The 22,282-nt window shown below is 44.5% G+C and overlaps 1 non-coding gene across 1 annotated transcript; it reads left to right on the top strand.

Annotated features, from left to right (window-relative positions):
• The first annotated feature begins 4,766 nt into the window (after positions 1-4,766).
• On the top strand, positions 4,767-4,837 carry TRNAG-CCC. The gene has a single exon. It is a non-coding gene; the product is annotated as a tRNA-Gly (tRNA).
• Positions 4,838-22,282: the final 17,445 nt, after the last annotated feature.

Raw genomic sequence — 22,282 nt, 5'->3', positions numbered from 1 at the left:
TGACTGGATCAACTGCCGAGAGTGAGATCTGAGGAGATACGATACGAGGTCGAACTCTCCTAAAAAATAACTCTGGATTGGAATGAAAGTTTTGCGGCACGTTGAAACCGGTCATACACTACCTTGTTTCCATATCAACGAAGACAAGAAAACAAAGCCAAGTTAGCCTGTTTAGCATGCGAATGCCAATCTCGATTTTGTTCACAACTTTTATCTATATATTCCACTCTATGCCTTCCCCGGCAACGGCGCCAAAAATGCTTGTTGGCGCCTACCAACGTCACCTGGCGATGACGCCCGCAGACGCCAAGTTTGGGTGGCAGTATTTCATGAACCACGAATAAATCCGCAAGCGCACGGAATACCGCTGTAGCATTTTACCCGGGAGTATACCGGGGTGTCATTTATATTTCCGCAGGGAAGGCAGTGAGTGAGAGAGTATATAGATTAGTTAGTGAGCTTTATCTAGATTGGATATTCTCATATATAAACAGGGGTAAGATAATAACATGGTAGGAGGTAGTGTGACACACACACAACTACTCTCTTGAATAAAAGAATAAAGATTACTCTAGGCCGGGAGCAAGGTAAAAGTCAGAGCTCGAGTCAGCTGTGCCAGGCTAGCTATATCTACACTTTCTCATTAGTTAGCTTGTCAGAGATTAAACTATACAACAGGGAGATCGCTATCGAAGTAACGGGAGGAGCCCGTACACCCCGGCGACTTTATGTACCTCCTACCCCCCATACCAAACATGGAGGATTACGAAAAGGCTTGGACACGGCTGTCACCACCTGCCGGCTACCTCTACAAACTGTGGGTATAGTTGACATCCAGCAACTCTTTGCTAATCTAGACACCATGTCTACACTAGTAAGGGATACTCTAGTGTCCCGCGCGGAGCCCCCACCCTCCGGATGGACAAACATCACACTAGAGCAATCATACAGCAAATGATAGAGTTCTAAGAACTAAAGACTAACTATCTCCAGCACAGGGCAATTATGCAATGAGATCATTGAATAATAATGCAACCATGACAAGAAGCATATAACCGACAACTCAGAATATACTTCAAGCAGATATCAGTAACCATAGTCTAATTCTATTACAAACGACCGAATATTACAAGAGAGAGCTAGAGATGAACCCATACCAGACTCTCGAGCAACTCCGGTGCCTCGAAGACTCCTAGACTTCTCCTAAACTCCACTAAGCCTAAAGACTATGCAAGGAATGCAAGAGAGATGAGTGAAATGAGATATGTGTGTGTGTCCTATTCTCTACCCCCTTGTATTTATAGGAGGGAGCCACCGGCCGTAGCACCCCAAACCGACCTAGAGGAGCATCCTGGAGGCGAGACGTGGCGAAGTTGAGGCGGTGGGGCCCACGGGCCTGGTCGGCCGACATATAGGTCGGCCGGCCTGCCCTGGCCGCCAACTGCCCCCAACTGCTAGGGTTTGGGCTTGTCTGGGCCTCCTTGTCTGAGCCATGCTGGGGTTGGCCTGTCTTGACTCGTTTTGCTTCGGTTCTTGGGCTACTTTGGTCCAATTGAGCCCGAATCGGTGCTCTGATATTTTCTGTCGGGCCAAAGTGTGCTTGTAACCTGCATATTAGCTCAAAAACACATCTTGCATATTCTAGAAGGTAAAGTGTGGTTTAGGAACTTTATTGAATATAAGTGCGTGCAAGAAATGCAAACTCTCATGATTTTCTGATAAAGTTGACGCCTGGAAATGGTCGTTAGTGAGCGTCAACAGTGATGTGATTGTGATAATCACAACATTTGACAAACTTGAAAGTTGTCATGTTGAGTATTTTTTCTAAAAAATGCCTTTGCCTATGCTAGGACCCTTATTTTTGTGATATTTCGTGGTGTTTCCTTGAAATTCATTTTGAATTTCGTGCCGCCAAATTTCATTTTGATATTCTGATCATTATATTTATTTTCTGATAGTAGTGCTGAGCCCTGCGGGGCGAAGTTGATGGTTCTTGATTAAGAGCACATCATATTTTGCTACCTATAGTAGGTCATGTATGAGATCAGAATATTTGGCATTGTTATGCCCACGGTATTACTGTTGCAATTACCTATTTGAAAGGGAAAATATAGATAATGTTTTTTGATTATTTCTGCATTATCTATAATTTGATCACAAAACTGAAGTTTGCAACAAATTTTGGGCACTACAGAATTGAATTCTGCGATAGATTTGTAGTTCATAATGCGAAGTGGGGACCACTTGCGCCATGCTTGAAAAATATTGCCCTATGTTAATCATAATATTCTTTGAGTGCAACCCAAAGTTTGTGTGGATCCTTTTCCAATATCTTGAGATAGGGTAAAGATGATGTCTCAAGAATTATGATGTTATATATTTGGTATATTTGAAATACGGGCTTGTGTATAGGTTCATTGATGCTGTCAATAAGACCTTTGCTTGTTAGCAATATTTTAACATGTATAGCCCAGGACAGATAGTTGTGAAATCTATGAAATCCTTTTTTACTAGATGAACCATTTTTCTACATGAAAGATCATGTATTGGATTAATTTACTGATGTAAATCAAATTTTATGTGTGTAAATTTATGCAAAATAATGAAATCAAGATGATTCTTGAATCATAATTTAAGGTATAGTGATTTGAATAGAGTAACTATTTTTATAATATTCCTGCGGGAATAAATAACTTGATAGTCTTAATATATACAAATTTATTTATACAGAATATTTTGGATATACACATTATAGATAATCATCATAAGATGTAGACCTTTAGTAATGGGAAAATAATTTGCTGCCTAAAAGCGTGGTCTCAGGGCAAATAAATTCTTAAAGAATTCATCGCAGCCAATGCCTAGGTCTCCATTACCTTGTGTTTTTCCAAAATTCAGATTTAAATACCTTAATTTTAATTTTGCATATTTCTACATGATGTAGAACATGAATCAAGTGCTATATTTGTAATGATACAAATAAAATAAATAGCACATACAATGATTGTTCAAATAATATTTGCATAATCAATGTGAAATCTACGGATCACATATGTACAATTACTGCATTAATCGTAATATTTAGATTACAATGGTACTTATAACCCGAATCTGATGGTCTAGATAGATATTTACAACAATTATGCAAATTTAGAATAGTCTAAGGACTAAAACAGAACAATCTAAGGCCTCAAATAGAAATATACATAACTGAAAATGCTAAAAAGCGAGAATAAATAAAGTTCTGATGGCCTTATTGCAATTTTGCATGAGAGAGGGGGCGATGGGCTTGGCGGCTTGGTCTGGCTCGCGGCCTGTGAGCAGCCCGTTCGGCTCGTCATGGCCCGCCTGCGGGCGGCCTGGTTTGACCCAAGTGAAAGGGCAGAGGGGGCGATTAGTGGTGCCCCCAAACCGTCGCCTCCCCTGGAACCGCCGTAGCCGAGGCCTTTCGCCCGAAGCGCCGTCGCACCCCTCGGCCCCGACCGCTGCCATGCCTAGCGCTTAGATACGCCGCCGCTGGCGCCTGTGGGTGCCACCGCTGGCGCCTATGGGTGCCGCCGCTGGCGTGCCTTGTCGGCGCTGTCGTCGTCCTCCAGAGCCGTTTGGGGTGTGCCGCCCTTTTTTTTTCTCTTTCTTGCCTCGACCCTCACCCCCTGCGCCGGCCATGGTGGAGAAACAGGCGTCGTGGGCGCCGTCCTTGATGGAGGAGAAGCGTCCGCCGCCGATGGCAGAGATGCGAGCGCCGGCGAAGCCATCGCCCATCCCGCCCCAAAGGCTCGGATGGTGGTCCGTGGCCACCCCGCAACGGAGGACACGGGCGGGTGAAGTAGGGCCGCAGTGAAGCACTAGGCGCTGATGCGCGGGGATGCTTGCATCGGCAAGGCTGTCGCCGAGGCTGCCGGTGGTGCGACCATGGAGGAGTCGACGATGCTGTTGCCGTGGATGAAGATGCCAGAGGCCCCGATGCCGCTGATGCGGGCGCCGTCGATGATGGCGATGGAGGCGCTAGCGCCGCTGGCGTGGGTCGTCCGCCGATGGCGGCCAAGAAGGTGTCAGCGAGGAGGCCGTCGGCCTCAAGAACGGCGGTACGTTCCTCCTCTGGGTGCATAGAAAACGAAGATAACAGAGTCCAATCTTACTCGTTCAAGTGTAATCCTCGTAGCCTAGTTCTGTTCTTGCCGTTTACTTGTGCCCAGGGAAGCAGCGTGAACATGGAAGGGGAGCGAGTCCTGTCGCCGAGTTCCTGGGAGGCCGAATTCGGTGAGTTCGCCGAACACAGATTGCTCGATGGAGAGCCTTGCGTGACTGATAACATGTTGAGAGTGAAAAGCGAAAGAGAGAATAGAATGAATGATTATTGTATTGATTGATGTTTAGACCATACAATTTATATGTACAAGGGTGAAAGGGTGTCTACTCCCGAAAGGACAGGCCCTTTCGGGAGTGGCCCCTTCGTGTAATGGCCCCTTCGGAGTGCCCCTTCGGGGTGGCCCTTTCGAAATTAATCTCTAATTAATTACAAAAATTGATCACTATAATCTAATTTTCTTCACAACAGATCCTTCCGATCCCTGGTCCGCCACTGGTTATAGTAATAAGTTGCTCCACATGTGAAGAAAGTCGCAGTCGGTCTCTTTCAGACCCGGTGACTCATTTTCCTATGAATAATTAGAAACATCTCCCTGGGTCTGTTTATGTGCCATTGTGCGCATGTGAGGCAGTATGCAAATCAACATTTAGAAACTATCAATATCAAAATAAATCAAGCGCATCTGGTGTAGTGGTATCATAGTACCCTCCCACGGTACTGACCGGGGTTTGATTCCCCGGATGCGCAAAAATCTTATTTATTGATTGTTTTTGTTCCTCTTCTAAATTAAACTGCAGCAAAGCAGTAATAATGTTAACGCAACAGGCCTCTAGTATTTTTCTCTCTTTTGTATGGCATGTTTCTATTATTTATGGTTATAAACTTATATCACTTATGGTTATAAACTTATATCACTCATGGTTATAAACTTATATTCATGGTAAAGCTATTTGATTATCAATCTAGTCATATAAAGCTTATATTATAAAAATAAAAAATTAATAGTCAAATTATTGGTCAAAGATTACAAAGTTTGAATCTTGATATGCATATGTACCTTATAAAAGTTGAAGGAGGGAGTATTTCAGAAAAGATGCACATAGTTCACATCTATTGATCTATATATAGGTTAGAAAACCCTAGTAAATATTGGCTGTATTATTCTCTTAGCACTTGTTTATAGTGCTGTAAGATACAACATTTGCTTCCTTTCTTAATACTTGAACACACATCATATTTGCTTCTTAGAACATTATTGTACTTCATATTTGCATTCATGTTGAGCTACTTATGACCTGCCATAAAAAGAGGAAAATGTGTTTGCATGTAGTGGAGAGTAAGGGAGCTAAAGGTTGGATGAGGAAGAACTAGATTTTCTCCTACAGTAGTAAGCATTTTAGTTAAAAGTAAACTCACGAGCACCCTAGAATAAATGTGCAAGCAACATAAATATCACAGAATAAATATGCAAGAAAATAAAAATAGTGTTATGCCTCATAGAGAAGAGAGCAATACTTTTATACCTAACTAGTAACAACATTGACTGTCACAAAGCAATGTTATTGCCTAATGAGAGCCATATTATTGTCTATTGTAAACCATGCTATTGCTTAATGAATACCATATTGTTCTCTAGTGAGAAACATGTTGCAGCATTTATCAAAGAGGGGCAATGATCATTTAACATGCTGGTATATCTCTACCGAGCACAACTACAATAGCAGAGCCATGTCACACATAATATCATGAAGCACCAATAATGATTATGTCACACATAATCTCATGAAGCAATCATATAAAGAGAAAACTAAACTACATTAATTTTTTTATATGCTCTTTCAATCTATCTGCTGATGGCATGCATGTTGCTCCGAGCTCCTTTGAGGATGACAGGTAATCTTAAAGTTAGCCGGTATAGTCCAGAACTATAGTTTAGAAAATATGCTAATGAGTAAATACTTTTCTTATTTATTTGGAAAAGGATTTACACATGGATACCACTCCAGTAGTCACAACGGAGATCAAGACTACCATCAGCCACGATCCTCCTCCTGCTCCGCCAAATGTCATGGTTACCGTCAAATTGGAAGATGAGCAAGATGAGGTGGATCTCTACGAACACCGCAGGATTCGTAATCAGAAGCGAGCCTTCCAGCATCAGCGTGCAACTGAGTATAGTTGTTGGTACTTTGTAATGTCATGAATAAAATCTGCAAGCGCACGGATACCGCTGTAGCTTTCACCCAGGAGTATTCTGGGGTATCATATCCATTGAGGAACATGAGTACACTATCTACAGGTTCAGACTCATCCAAGGACACACACTGGTGTAGGAGGGATAGGACAAAGAGGACTTCCTAAGATTTAGAATCTATGTTTAGAGGAAGAGATACTTCGCCGTTATACTTCGAACTACCGGTTTTGACTGGCTTATACAAGCCAATAGCTCCAGTCGTATGTTCTAACTAATATCCGGACGTGGAGGGTTAGTAGGACTCGGATAGGGCTGTCACCACTTGCTAGCTACCTCAACAAACCGTGAGACTATCAGACAACTTAGTGGTATAATCTAGCCTAGACACCACGTCTACGCTATTTCCTACTGATCCTAACCCTGGCCAAGATTATCCTTCGCTATCCGGAGTCTTAAGTTAGGATCAAATGCTACTCTAAGCATACACTCAACTTATATAAGGTAGAAAAAATAACTTACAACGAAACTCTAATTCTATATAAGGAAGTCTCGAACACTTACAACCGAATAAGCATCCGTCGAGGTATAAGCGGAGAAGAGTGCCGACAAACCCGGCACTTCCCCCGACTCCTCCTCACTCTCCTCCTAACCATTCTACACCTCCTAGGCTGCCTAAAGCATCTAGGATGAGGACCTCCAAGCTCCAAAGGAAGAGAGGTGAGTTGTGTTGTGTGTGGTGTGTCTCTATTCTCACCTCCTCCTCTACTATTTATAGGAGGGAGCCCGGGGTCTTGCAGCCACCATGCCTCCTGGAACCGAGTTAATAAGCCAATAAGGGGATGCCAAGTGGAGGGTAGAGGCGGTGGGGCCCACTGGGCCGTTGGTCGACCAGGCCCAGTGGCCCACCGACCTCTCCTTTGGCTGGATGATTGACATGTAGACCCCCTCATGCAGGGATGAGTGCATGCCAAATTTCCTCCTTATGCATGGCTGCCATATGTTCCATTCCATGAAAAACCTTACATATATGCTGCTTGATGTTCTGTTGAGTTTTGTCAAATTGTGTGACCCTAGTGAGATGCTTTTCATGCTTTCTCGATCATAAGCACGTACACGTCCCATCCATTTGCGACATTCCTACACTGGGAATTAGCACCACTATCCATCCATTCTCCATCAATAAATGCTCCATGTCTTGGTAATCTCTCTTGTAGAACATCTCTGAAATAAAATAAAGTTAGATTATGGTTGCTCCAAAAAGAGAAAAGATGGCATGCCGAAGAAGTATGACCCAAAAAAAAAGAAAGAAAGAGGAGGGGTAGCCATGTCTCAAAAAAGGGGGATGATTCAAGAGAGAGAACCAATACCTTAAGGAGTAAACCATATCCATCCATCCAACCATTCATACACTTGCACCTTTTGATCGAGATTGCATGACTTGTTTTTTCATGGATCCTCTCTTTCACTTTACAATATATAGAATACAAGTATGCCCTGTTCTCATCCTACCCTGAGCCCCACAAAAGCTTTGTAGTAGTAGGAAAGACTGAAGGCAGATACTGCCCTGGTGAGGATAATAAAAGTTGAGTGCTTCGAGAGAATCATCTTGGGAACTTTTCAGATCTATGAACAAGTAAGTATTATTTTGTGCACCATTCTAACTCTTAACAGCCCAAGCCGAGGAGACAACTAAGAAGCCCCATGAAGAAGTAAGGTACTTGTGCAAAGGTATGATAGCCAACTTATTTAAACTTATAGATGAACATCTCTGCTTCAGACTATGACATGACAGGTAAGTACGAGTCAAAGTGATTTTCTAATCAATAACCTGATTTGTCCTACTTTGCTCGGGAGAGCAAATGACACCTTGGGGGATCTTGTTGACGCTCACTAACGACCATTTCCAGGCGTCAACTTGAACAGAAAATTATGAGAGTTTGTATTTAATTCTTACACACATCTTTATCCAATAAAGTCCCTAAACTACACTTCACCTTCTAGAAAATACAAGATGTGTTTTTCAGCTAATATGCAGGTTGCAAGCACACTTTGGCCCGACATAAAATCATAGAAAATATCAAAGCCGATTCAGGCTCAAATGGACAAAGTGTAGCCCAAGAACCACTTCAAATCCAGTCAAGACAAGGCAAGCCCCGATGATCAGACAAAAGGAGGCCCAGGACAGCCCTGCCCCCGGCTGTTAGGGGCGGTTGGCGCCATGGGCCGGTCGGCCGACCACCCTGGTCGGCCGACCCGGCCCGTGGGCCCCACTGCCTCAACCTACCACGTGGAGGCTTGGCATTGGCTCCCAATGGCGGTTCACCGAGGATCAGCTGCAGAAACCCAGTGGCTCCCTGCTATAAATACAAGGGGAAGCGGTAGAGAATGAACACACACACACCCCTCTTCTCAAGTACATTTTGCATAGTCTTTAGGCCTAGTGGAGTTTAGGAGAAGTCTAGGAGTCATCGAGTCGCCGGAGTTACTCGGGAGTTCTAGTATGGGTTCATCTCTAGCTCAATCTTGTAATATTCGGTCGTATGTAATAGAATTAGACTATGGTTACCGATATCTGCTCGAAGTATGTTCTGAGTTATCGAATATATGCTTCTTGATCTGGTTGTGTTATTATTTAATGCTTGCATTGCATGATCGTCCTGTGGTTGCGATGGTTAATATATCGGCCTTAGAACTCTATCAACTGCTCCAGTATTTATATGTTTGCTCTGGTGTGATGTCTATCCATCCGGAGGGAGGGGCTCCGCGTGGTGTAGATATGGTGTCTAGATTAGCTAAGAGTTGCTGGATGTCAACTATACCCACGGTTTGTAGAGGTAGCCGGCAGGTGGTGACAGCCCTATTCGAGCCCTAGTAATCCTCCATGTTTGGTATGGGGGGTAGGAGGTGCATAAAGCCGCTGGGGTGTACGGGCTTCTCTCGTTGCTTCGATAGCAGTCTCCCTGTTGTGTAGTTTAATCTCTGATGATCTAACCATAAGATAGCATAGATATAGCTAGCCTAGCATAGTTGACTCGAGCTCTAACTTCTCCCTTGCTCCCGACCTATAGCATATTCTTTTTCTTTATTTATCATGAGGGTAGTTGTGTGTGTCATACTACCTCCTACCATGTTATATATCTTACCCCTGTTTATGCAAGAGAATATCCAATCTAGATAAAGTTCATTAACTAGTCTATACTCCTTCATCACGCCTTTCCTGCGGAAATATAAATGACACCCCGGTATACTCCCGGGTAAAATGCTACTACGGTATTCCGTGCACTTGCGGATTTATTCGTGGTTCATGAAATACCTGCCACCCCAATTGGCGTCTGCGGGCGTCATTGCTGTTTCCCGGTGGTGACGCTGGTAGGCGCCAACAACTACCTGAATTCCCAGCTTTTCAAAGGAAGAGAAGGATAATTGAGTAGTTTTTAGGCCATCATGCCTGCTCAATCCCTAGGGACCTGAGTTTATCCTCATATGGGGATCAATCACTCTAAGTTCTTAAAATTCTTTGTGCACGGAAGTATTAGAACAAAAGAGTGACCTTAGACCACCACGTCTATTTGATTCTAAGGAATCGCCATATTGGAACTTTTTCAGACTACTCCTCAATTTCGCATCATCACTGTGTTTACGCCTATTCAGGAAAGTTGCACGTCGTATTCATGCCACAAGCAACACAAAAGAGCACATGAGCGAAAAATAAAGGATATATACATCAGATACACAGAAATTAAGCTGAGTTTTCTAATTTATCCCAACAGAAAAAATATTACAATCAAGTCACATTGTATCAAACATGTACAAAGACTTCTCAAATTGATATAAGCTATTCATGGCTCCGCGCTCGGCTCCTGCTCTAGGATATCCACAATCCTGTTAGCCACTAGCTTCACCACCTCCACAAGAATGGCAAATTTTTCTTCGGTACATTCTTCTGTCATGCCTTCTCCAAGGGGGATGAGGTTTGCCAGTGGCCAATAGGATTTTACCAACCCGAGTACGTGAGACACATACTCTCGGGTTGTATCCGAGAGGTACCTCATGATCATCTGTGGAGTTCCATGTAGTCGCTCCACCTGAGTTCGATCTTCTTGAGTACCCTCCTTAGGTGGATCTACCATATCAACATCAGCATGCGCGGCAGCCTTCAGCTCACCGAGCTCCTTCTCACAGATATCCTTCTCCTCAGCCATATCTTTGATCTGCTGCAGAGACTTAGCGAGCTGCTTGTCAGTATCCCTCAATTTTTTTTTGAATTTATCCATTTCATCTGTATGACGGTACACGAGGTTCTTTAAGTCAGTCACCAGCTCTAACTTAGTTACTAACAAAGTTTTGAGCTCTGCGTGAACATACGGACTATAAGCAACCAAAAATGAGGGAGAGAACTTTGTTCGACTACTTCAACACAAGGACAACAGGATAAGGATATTACCTTTATATTTCTTTGTGATTGACTTGTGTATCTCTTGCAGCCACTTATTTTTCTCTTCGAGAGCTTTCTTGTCCTAGGCTGTAACACCCGGTTTATAAAAAGACATAAACCGAGCAATCATATACATGCCAGGATCAAGTCACACGTATATACAACAGAATGAACAGTATATCACAGCACATATCACGTAAAAAGACATAATAAAGCGAGTACGAAAGTTATTTATTATATTAATGACAAAATGTCTGATATAGAGTATGCGGAAGCGTAGAATACATATACGAAGTCTCTCGGAAGCTGGGCACCATAGGGACGTCGACTGGGAGACGAACGCCTAGAAGTCCTCATACTCCTGGTAGCTCTGGGTGAACTCCCTCGCGTCGGCAGGAACTGAGCAGCAGTAGAGTATCCCCAAGAGGAAAAAGAGTAGAGTAGGCAAGAGTGAGTACACAACTTGTACTCAACAAGTATAACACAAACTATGAGGCTCTAAAGTTGGCTGACTGACTGCATTAGCTTTTAAGTCTTGGCAAAATTTTATTAAAGCTAATTACTACAAGTTGATGAATTACCATAGCACAGTTACATAGTAATTAATCAAAATTGATCATGAACTACTGAGAACCAAACCGAGCCAAGCCACCCGGGGAAACCTGCCTCGTCAAAGGAAGATAACCCCACTAATCAAAAGAAGGATCTGGGCCGCTTATGACCGTGAGCACGGCTAGTATACCAGTTTTACACTCTGCAGAGGTTGCACATCTTTACCCACAAGTCGTGAGCTACGCTAGTTGTTCATCACACTTCCTTAGGTGAGATGACTAGCAAACTCACTACGAGGCCGTTACAAAGGATCACGTTGGTAAGGTGTAACCGCTAAGGAATCAGGCTCTGCAACGATGGTGACCACCTCGAGGGGTACACGGACCAAGCCTCGTAGCCTGGGGACCATTGAAGCTCACCACCCCTCCTGCCCCGTCGGTAAGTTACTCCTGAACCAAAATGACCTAATTAGTAAGTCAAGACCGTCCCATTCCAGTCTTGTGGTAGCACTGTTGTCCCAGGTTGTCGCTCTATGAACCGGTCCTTATGGAGAGTGGACAACCAAGCAGTAAGCACCATGCTGGCCCCCCTAAACCATGTTTCTAATAAAACCAATTTTAACAAGACGTGAGCCCCTCAAACGGGACACTCACAGAATTAAGTTGCATATACCATTAATCAAATTAATTAAAAAGGACCAAGTGTGTTATAGCGCGGCACCTAGCACAACTAACCAAAATGCAACTCAAAGGATATATATAAAGGATATAAAGTGGCTAGGAAATTCCTTATAGGCATACAGTATTAAAATGCAGTATGAAATTATAATTAAAGGTGATAGGTGTTGTTCATGTTATACTTGCCTTCCTCAAACTTTTCCTGCTGCTCAAACTGCTCAGAAGATGGCTCCTGGTACTGGTACTGGGGCTCCTCCGGTAGCTCAACGTCTACTCACGATCGCATCGCCAAAACAAGTCCAGCACATACACATACATGCAAATAAAGGCAAACACTAAGAAACAGTACAACAATACATAAAAACAGCACACTAAACTAGTCTAAAACTATTCTACGTGTTACAACGATCCCGTGGACATAAAGAACGCCTAAAACGGAGCTAAAACGCAAAATCTAGAGCAAAAACAAGGTCCAGGGGCTTTTCTGCAAGAAAAACTAAGCTTCTGGGGGTTTTCTGCAAAAACCGAGGGTCTAAATGTAATCAAACATTAGGTCTAGGGTCTAACGTGCAAAAACAACAGGTCTGGATGGCGGGTTCAATTTTAAAGGAGCTCAGGGGGTCCGTGTAAGATTTTGGGCTGAACTGCAAATACTTTTGAATTGCACAGGACTGCGGGTTGATTTGGCAAAAGCCTGAGGGCTCTTTAGCAAAACGGCCAAGGCAAAGCGGTATGCACGGCTCAGATCTGCTGGGCTCGGGTTTTAATCGTGACCGCTGGGCATCGATCGGATGGATCAGGGCGTTTGGGCGCGCGGGCGGTGGCGGGTCTGCACGGCATGACTCGCCGGCGGGCAGCGGTGCTTGCGCCGGACTTCACCGAGTTAGGAGCTCCGGGCCTCAAATCGACCCGTGCTTGGGTCAGGCGGGTTCGGCGCAACACGCGTAACCCACCTAGGGTTACAGCGGGGCTCGCCGAGGCTCTGGGAGGCGAGCGCGAGGGCGGCGGCGGGTCTGCACGGCATGACTCGCCGGCGTGCGCGTGCTCCGGGGGTTCCAGGGGCTACGGCACATCCAAGCTAGCGCAAAAACGACATAGGGGAGTTGGGGGACGCTTACAGAGGGTCGGAACGGGCTGGTGCTGCTGTGCGGGTCGGACGGCGACGATGTCGCGCGGTGGGTCGCGGGCGGCGCTCGCGGAGGTGGCCGCTGAAGGGGTGCGCCGGGCCTGCTGACCCACGGAGGAGGTCCGCACGGGCCCTGTGAAAGTCTACAAGGGGTCAGAAGGGCCTGGGCTTCGCCGGCAGCAAGCAATCGCGGCGCGGACTGAACTCGCCGGAGTTGGAGCTCGGGCACGATTCCGGCGAGGCAATGGCCTAGGGCCGATGCAGGGGGCTCGAGGAGCTTCACCGAACTCTGGCGATGCTCTTGCGCGGGTCGTAGTGGTGCAGAGTGTTAACGGAACGGCGACCACGGAGGCGCAGAGCAGGGATGCGGCGGAGCAAGCTGGGTTCGGCAGCTAGGGTTTTCGGGGGAGGTTGCAGGGGAAAGGTGGGCTGCGGGATGGTTTAAAGAGGGCGCCGTGATCTCGGCGTGGAGTAGTGGGATAAGGATCCCGGCGACCTCGCCGGTGATCTCGGGCGGCTGTTGCGCGGAGCCGGAAAGGAAGGGGAGGGGAAGGTGCTGACGCGTGGGCCCGGCGTGGCAGCGGGTGAGGCGAGCACGTGCGGGTGCGGGCGCTGCCGCTTTCGTTGGAGGGTGGGCCCGAGGGAAGGATGTGGGTGGAGCGTGTGCTGCTGGCGGGTGGGCTTGCGCGTGCGCGGCGCAGCGCGGAGGGGGGAGTTGGTCCGCGTGAGGGGGAAGGAAGCGAGTGTGTACTGCGGGAGCGGGCGCTGACGTGCGGCCCAGAGCAGCGAGGACTTCGCGCGCGCGTGATGCGGGCTGAGCGGGGAGAGGGAGTGAGCGGGCCGTGGACTGGGCTTTGCGGGAAAAGAGAAAGGGGAGGCGGGCTGGGCTCAGGGAAAAGAAACGGGCCATGAGGAGAGGGAGAACTGGGCCGGGGTTTTGGGACTGGGCTGAGATGCTCGGTTTTGCTATGGGTTTTCCTTTTCTATTTCTTATTTCAAACACTACTTAAACCTAATTGAATTCAAACTCAAATTTGAATTCAACCCTAGCACTCAAACCAAAGAACAATGCACCAGCATGAATGCACACACATGTTAGCCCTAAAATAAATTTTAATTACTTTATGAAGTAAAAATAAATTATAAATGCAAGGCTAAGCAAATTAAACCCTATAAAATTAAATAAAGCCAATTAAAATTATTATTAAATACTGAAATTTGAATTAGGGTGTTACATGGGCAAGCTGTGCTATTAGTTCCTTCAAGATCTGATTCTCATGACTTTGTTCAGCTTTGGATTTCTCCACCTCCTGGGACTTGATAGCATCATAGTTCGCCGGTTCCTACAACATATGGAACATATCAGCCAACTAGTCGATTGCAAAGATAAGTATTTGATAACAAAGACTACTTACATATATTAATTTCTGGCATTCTGACAGGTTTTCTTGCATTAATTTTATTTTTTCTGCCGACAACGGGAGATTTTTTGTAGGAACTTCCACCACTACCGGCATCATGCCCATGTCAGCTTTAGCACCCGTAATCTATTGCTCCTCGGGAGCTTTTGGCTGATGTGTTGGCCCCGATGATTCATCAAATTGGAAAAGTCGAGCAAAGGGAAATGACTCAAGATCTAAAGGAGGTGGCAATATTGGCTCACCTGATAAGATTTTGTGCTTCCAACCGAAGCAGGGTATCACCTCCACGGCTCCACCTAAGGGGGCCTTCTCTACTCCGGACGGCGCCTCTCACTCTGGGCTCACGTGAACCTCCTCGGCGGTGGGCGCCGAGAGGACGACACCGATTGCAGCCTGGAGTAGAGCGGCCGCCGATGCCGCAACAGCAGGGTCTGGCCTGGGGGCTGGAGATGTGACGGATGAATTGTCACACCGATGCCGCAACAGCAGGGTCGCAACTTAAATAAATCAAGGTAGAGGGGGGAAAGACATGGGGGTAACAAAAAGGGAAAGAGAGCATTCTTGTCTTCAGTTTCTTTCATTTGTTGATCATTGTAGACGAGTGTTGCCATGAACTTCTTTCTTGACATCCTCTAAATGATTAGGTAGAAAGATAGAAGGTAACAAGGAGGTGGGAGGTACATAAGAACCCATCTAGGCAACCGATGTTATTGTAGGTAGAACACCGACAATCATTACAAAGAAACGAAACAGACAAGGTCATAAAGACAACATCATCATGCAAACACTGAATTCCACCAGTCAACATAGTCAAAATGATGCTAAACGTTGTTAATAGAGTTAGAAGGGGTACTCCTAAACTTGATTATATCTTCCAGCTTCATCATGGATGACACGTGCCTCCTTCAACTTGTCCAGCGTTGGCTTCACCATCGTGATTGCAGTAGTAGTGATAGTGTCACCATGTGGCTCAAGCTTGATTCTTTGGTAGTGCTTTGAATTTTCCATCCAACATGAGCAGGAAGGTGAGCAGGTGGTATTATTTCCAATTCAACTTGACTCCTTATGATGAACTAGCAGCTCTATTCTTCAGATGACTTGGACAGGCATTAGTATACATGGCACGGATCATCTAATTTTTCTTGAATCAGGAAAGATACTTTGGAATCAAAAATCAAGGGATGATTCCAGAGCGGTATTGTTGTTATTATTATTATTTTGGAAAGAAGAGGCACAATGTGAAAACTGAGCACATTGTAAAAAAAAATTAAAGAAAATAGGCTCAAGAAAGATAAGTTAAAATAAATTTAAGGATGGAATTTGTATAATCATACATCAAGGAGGAATTAAAATCAAGGAGTGATCCAGAAGGGGAAATTAGACCGACCAGAATTGAGGGTCTAACATTTGCGAAATAATAAAGTGCAAATGAGAAGGGGTCAGACGAGAAAGATTAGTTATCAAAGCGGATTGAGAGAAGAAAAAACTAAAGAGTGAGAGTATTCAATGGAGGGGTCAAGGACTAAGTATGAATGGATTTTATATCAAAACAAACCTTAGAAAACGACCATTGCTACTTAGGCTTATGTCCTACAGTCGATACAGCTCTGATACCACTTCTGTCACACCCGGTTTTAAGGACAAAACCGAATGCATAACTATATGTATGCCAGGATCAAGTTTCATACATATAGAGACATCATAAGTGAATAATCAGTACAGTATCACGAAAAAGAAAAACTAAAACAATTAAAAGACTATCAGAGTTTACAGCTTATCCTGGAAACGGAGACTCCAAACTTCACAGGCAATCGACTGGGGGTTGCGTACGCCTAGAACTCAGCAACAACTTCAATAGACTCCACCATAACTTTCTCCTTCTAAGCAGCAGTAAGCAAGGGTGAGTACACTTATGGTTGGTACTCAGCAAGGCCACAAGAAATAACCAGAATGTGATTTAAATCCATCTTTAAGTTTATTAATCATGTGAGGGTCCAAGCCGCTCTTGACCGTGAGCACGGCTAACCGGTTAGTTTTAACTCTGCAGAGGTTGTACACTTTCACCACAATTCGCGTAAAAGTTCCGAAGAACTTTGAACCCAACCACGCAATGTGCTAGCTAGGCACAATACCACACTTCCGAGGTGTGATTGCATAGGGACGCTACGAGGCCTTTACAAAGAATCCCTATATGTATGTGTTGGTCCCTGCCGTGCGGTCCCTCAGAAGACACAGCTTCCTTCACCCGCTCCACAACACAAACTCATAACCACCAAGCGGAACAACCCCAACACAACATATAGTTCATCTAATTACTTAGCCAAGACCAGAGCCCATTAGTATTGTGGTTGTACGGTTTTCTTGGGTGGTTCTCCATGTTCCAATTAAATCATAGTACTCTTGTAAATAAAGCATAGATAGAAGTATGGTTAGGGTCACTTGCATTTCTCCAACGAAAAGCTACTCTTAATGCTCTTCAGCTTTTTCTCACTTGTAATTCTTGATCTTCAATCTTCGAACAACGATCCTTCTACTCGGAACAATCATCGGGCAAACATACAAAGCAAACAACAAGATACCTCTAAGAACAATACACCAAAACAAAGAAAGGCTTTAAAAGAACGTACTAAAGGATAGGGCTCACTGCTATGGTTATGGGAGCGCAAGAAACGCGGAAAACGGAACTAAAACGGCGATTCTATGGGATAAACGATGCTTCAGGGATCTAGTCGCGATTAACTATAGAGTTAAGAGCTAACAGAAAAGATTTGTAAGACACAACAAAGTGTGCTCACAGAGGATAAAAAGGTTACAAAGCTATTGCACACGTCACAAGGATCACGTGAGCGCAAGAATCGCTGAAAACGGAGTTGAAACGTGAAAGATATGGCTAAAACAAGATTCTAGGGACTTGTTTGCAATAGATTTAAACTTTCAGGGGCTAGCTCTAAAGAAACTAGGGACTAAAACGAGATTTAACCTAAGATACAGGGGCTAGCTTGCAAAACAACGCACTAAGGATGGTGGGTTCTATTTTGGAAAAGCTCAGGGTGTTTTTCGTAAAGATTTGGACTAAAACAGAAATAGTTTTGAACTGCGATGGACGGAGGGTTGATTTTGGAAAAATGGAGGGGTTTATTTGCAAAAATGACCACGGTTGAACGGTATTTGGTTTAGTTGACTCGGGTCATATTAGATATGGGCCGCTGGATCTAAATCGGATGGCGGGAGTGGATTGGGGTGGGCTGGCGGCGGCGCAGAGCTAGAGCGGGCGGAGCGGAGCTCGCGGCGGCGCATGGCGGATGGCGGCGACGGCGAACAAGACCGAGCGGAGCAGAGCGAGAGAGAGGGAAGAAAAGACGGAGGAAGTTGCTCACCGGAGAAGAAGGAAATCGTCGGAGTCAAGGAAGAAGGCATGGGGTCAACGGCGAAATGGCGACGACTCACGAGAAGGAAGACACCACGACGAAGAGGACAACGAGCTGAGCACTGGGGTGGCGTCGGATTTCACCGGGGATGCACGGATGCGGAGGATGGTGGGATTCTGAGGAAAAGATTATTTTAGGGATTCCCAAACAAGGAGCCTCCCTACGGGTAGTCTATATTTTTGTGTGGAGTTGCCATGAGAGGTTAGTTTAATATATAGAGAGAAAAGTCTCGCCATCCCACATCAACTAGCAATGTGGTAATAAACCTCCCTCCCATGCTAATGGGTTTTACGTGCCTTTAGCCTATTAGGGAACACATGAATGGGCTCTTGAGGTCCATTAGGGATTTATGCACTTTTGATAGACTTAGCCCATTTAAAATCTCGGAATTAATTATTTTCGAAATTAAAATAATTCTAGAAAAATCTAGAATTCATATTTAAAGTCCGAAAAATATTCCAAATGGCCCGAAAATTCTAGGAAAAATCCTAGAAATATATTGGGACCTAACGAACTCAAATAAAATATTTGGAGCTCATGAGAAGATTTGGAAGAGCCTCTAAAAATTAGAGTTTGCTCTAGGGAAAATGGGAAAAGAATCCAGAAAAATCCAGAAAATTCCCGGGAAGATTTTTTGATGATAGAACACGTTTTGAAAGGTTTTCACACTCAACAACACTATGCATGTGACATGAATGCATCACCAGAAGAACAACATCATTTAATTTGAAAAACAACCAATATTTATTTTCTTTTACACTAAATTCTCTGTGAAGAAAAATAAATGTTGAGAAAATTGTTGTTTTATTTTTAATTTTAATCACATCCTGAAATTCAAAAATGTCAGGGTGTGACATGAATCCGTCAAACCCAACCCCAAATCAGATGCCTTGCTGCTCACAGAAAAGAACAACGGCAGAAAAAAGCACTCACACAAGGAGAGGGTCAAGAAAACCAAGAAATAGGTTTCAAAAACTTGCCAGGCAGACCTCCTTATTGGCAGTTTCCTCGCCTTGAGTAACTTTGGAACCGGCGCTGGCAGCAAAGCACTCGATATCACTTGGGCACCAGCAGAAGACACTGCTTGCTTCTGCAAAGGGCTCACATTGCCTTCTTCCCCCGCCGGAGTAACTTGTTGCGCGGGGGAGAACCATGTTTCTCTACTGACGATGACTTTGGTGGGGGAATGTCTTCAGAGCCGATTGTCGGAGGTTGTTCAATTGGTGAGGTAGTGGCACCAGCACTTGACAGGTCCACTGGAGCAGCTGATGGATACGTCTGCCCCAATATCTTCCCCGGACTCTCTTACCCTTGTCTTGCTGTGCCTTGGGCTGAGGCAAGAAAGAAAACACCGAGGACAAGTAAATAAAACTCCAAGACAATTGGGAAAAAAACAAATGACACAGTTTCACAAAACACACCTGACATCCTCTAAGGATGATGCGCTTTGCCTTTCCATGATGCTGACCGGGGAGCTTTGGGATTGTTAACTTCGGAGTCCCCCTCAGTGCTGGGACTCCTGTTCTCGCTCCCAGCACCAGCAACGGAGCGTTCTTCCCAAGTCTGCAGATGAGGAGCCTTGATCAGAATATGGGGCCATTTTTCTCTCATTAGACTCAGTAATTTGCTGATGCCTTTCTTTTGGATAATTGGATCATGCGCACTTGGAAGAAGATGCGTTGGGCGTGTGATTTGTGGAAGAGGTGCGCTGCTGCGGTACACATTTACATCATTTTGAGAGAGAAATATATATATCAGTAGAAGAGATGCAAGACAAACCACTTGATTTGTTTGAGTCCAAGGAATCACATACTTCTTTAGGTGGTTTCGTTATGTCATACGCATCTGGCAGCACTTGAACACCATACACTATGTCGAGTACATCTGATGCATTGCCTCATTCTCTGACATTTTCTCGGGCGAGAATCAAGATGGATCCTTAACTCCTCTATAATGAAAGCCAAAATGGCTACGCTTCTGCAGAGGCTGGATTCTCCTTCCAATCCAAAACATCACAACTGAAGCCCTAGTCAAATTTTTCTTCCTTCAATTCTTGATCCAGTCCAATAATTCGTTCACTTGGAAAATGCTCTGGGCTCGGCATTCCATTCACCGTGGTGTTTTGGAACACTAGGTGTCCTTTCGGGCAAGGATGGAGCATGGTTTTCGACATAAAACCATTTTTGCCTTCCAATCGATTACTTTGCTAGGCAACTTATATAGGATATAAATTTTTTTCCTGCCTTGCCATAACTGAAGACCAGCCCCTCTTACAACTGCTACATTCTTCTTGCCGGGTTGAGGCTTCAGATGGAAAAAAAATACTTGAAGAGATCGAAGTGAGGCTCGATTCCCAGGAAAGCTTCGCACAAATGGATAAAAATAGAAATATGAAGGATGGAATTTGGGGTCAAGTAGTGTGCTTGAATCCCCCAATGAAATAAAAGGCCGTGGAAGAAGTCAGAAGTAGGAATCGCAAATCCGCGTTCAACAAAAGAAGGAAACAGAACTGTCTCGTTTATTTCTTCGAAAGGACGACCATGACCTACAGCGGAACGCCACTTGATGGTCTCTTGAGGTTGAAGAAGACATTCATCGACAAAGGGACATGATATCGGATTTAGTGCACACTTACTTGCCAACCATCCATTATCCATCGACGGAGCGATGCTGACCACTTCGTTCTTCTTCCCCTGTCAAGTTGACTTGTTGGGAGCCAAGCGGAAGACTACCAGTCGCTTCGTGCGCATGCACTCGGGGGCTCTGGATTTGGAAGCGAAGGAGAAAAGAGGCCAAGGCTTCGGGGAATCAAGCGAAAATTTGAAGGAAACAATGAATGGACTCAAGAACAGATCTACTCTCGGCATCGGCAGAAGCAAGATTGCTTGTGGCGGCCAGAGTAGTGGGTAAAATCTTAAAAAATAGATTACCACATTGTTAAATAACTAGTGGCGGTGGCAATTTGGTAAATTATTAGAAGATTAAGCGGCTGTTGACACCGTTTTTTGACCTGTGTCAAGGAAGGTGATTTTAGTAAAGGAAAGGTGGCCGATTCAAAAGAAACCAAAAGATGAACAGAGTTGGGATCGGCCGATGGGAGTTCATCCGATGGACCAGCAGAATATTCTGCGAAGATGCTGATTAGTCCACTCTGGTACTCGGCCAATAGATAGTTGCCGATGAAATCAAGGAAGGAGGAGAGAATCCGGGCTCTGCAAGAATCTTGATGATTCGGTTGTAGTATTGAAAGAAGTTTATCTTTTAGAAAGTCTTTTCTTTTTAGTCAAGTAATGTTTGCCGTAATCGGCTAGGACTTGATAGCGCTAGGCTATAAATATGAGTTGTAAGGGACTGAAAAAATTTGATACACATCCAATACAACAAACTTTACAATTCCTTTGCACTTTTTCGGCGACTTCGCCTTTTCTCTTCTTTTTTCGACGAGTTCTTTCAAGTTGATCAAGGAGGTCTCACATTCGAGCGACTTGATTTGCTAGTGAGTTTTCGTTTTACCGAGTATATTTGAGCTTTAACTACCGGGCGCATCGCTGTGGCTTCGTTCAAATCTATTCGAAAGTTATCGAGTTTATCTAAGTTTTGACTTATGGGCGCATCGCTGTCGTCTCGTCTAGATTTATTCATCAATTATCGATATCGGCTAGATTTGTACGTTTTTCCTATGCTTTTTGGCCATTATCATATCTAAAAACATACTAGATCGGCTTTAGGTCTTGGAGTGACACTTTTGTTATCTCAAGAGCCGGTTTAGATATGTTTTTAGCTTCGCATCATCTAAGTTACACATTCGTAGCTTGGATCTTGCTATATATATATACATGATCGGCTGCCCAAAAGCCGGTTTTGTTGTTTAGTGTATCGGCTAATCCAGCTGATACGCTCCTTCACTATACACTTGCATTTAATATCTTTTTGTCGTCCATAGTATCAGCAAAGCTTGCCGATACGCCCATCTAAGAGATATTCGGAATCCTAGCCGATACGCTCTCGAATTTGACTTTGTTTTCTCCCTTGTCAATTACATGTCAAATTGACTGGCACGCTTGATTGACTTTTCCGTGACTCGGCGAACACTTGCCCTCGAATTCCAGTGTGTTGATTTTTGCGTCAACACATATTTTGGCACGCTCGGTGGGACACGAAAGCTTCAACATGGTGGAACTCACAGATAAATCTGTAGTTAGTGACGAAAACTAAATTCCTGTTCCTAAAGATAAGCTCAAAGAAGAACAAAAGAAGGAATTTGAAGAGCTGGTGGAGAAATTCAAGCGTGAATGCCTCAAGTCGTACAGCATCAACAGATTTGGTGAGGTGATCAAGAAGTTTAATCTTCCATCCTTC

Source organism: Panicum virgatum, chromosome 3K (genome assembly GCF_016808335.1).
Source record: "Panicum virgatum strain AP13 chromosome 3K, P.virgatum_v5, whole genome shotgun sequence".
Taxonomy (NCBI): domain Eukaryota; kingdom Viridiplantae; phylum Streptophyta; class Magnoliopsida; order Poales; family Poaceae; genus Panicum; species Panicum virgatum.
Note: the sequence above shows the minus strand (reverse complement) of the source record. Positions and strands in the feature narration are given on the sequence as shown.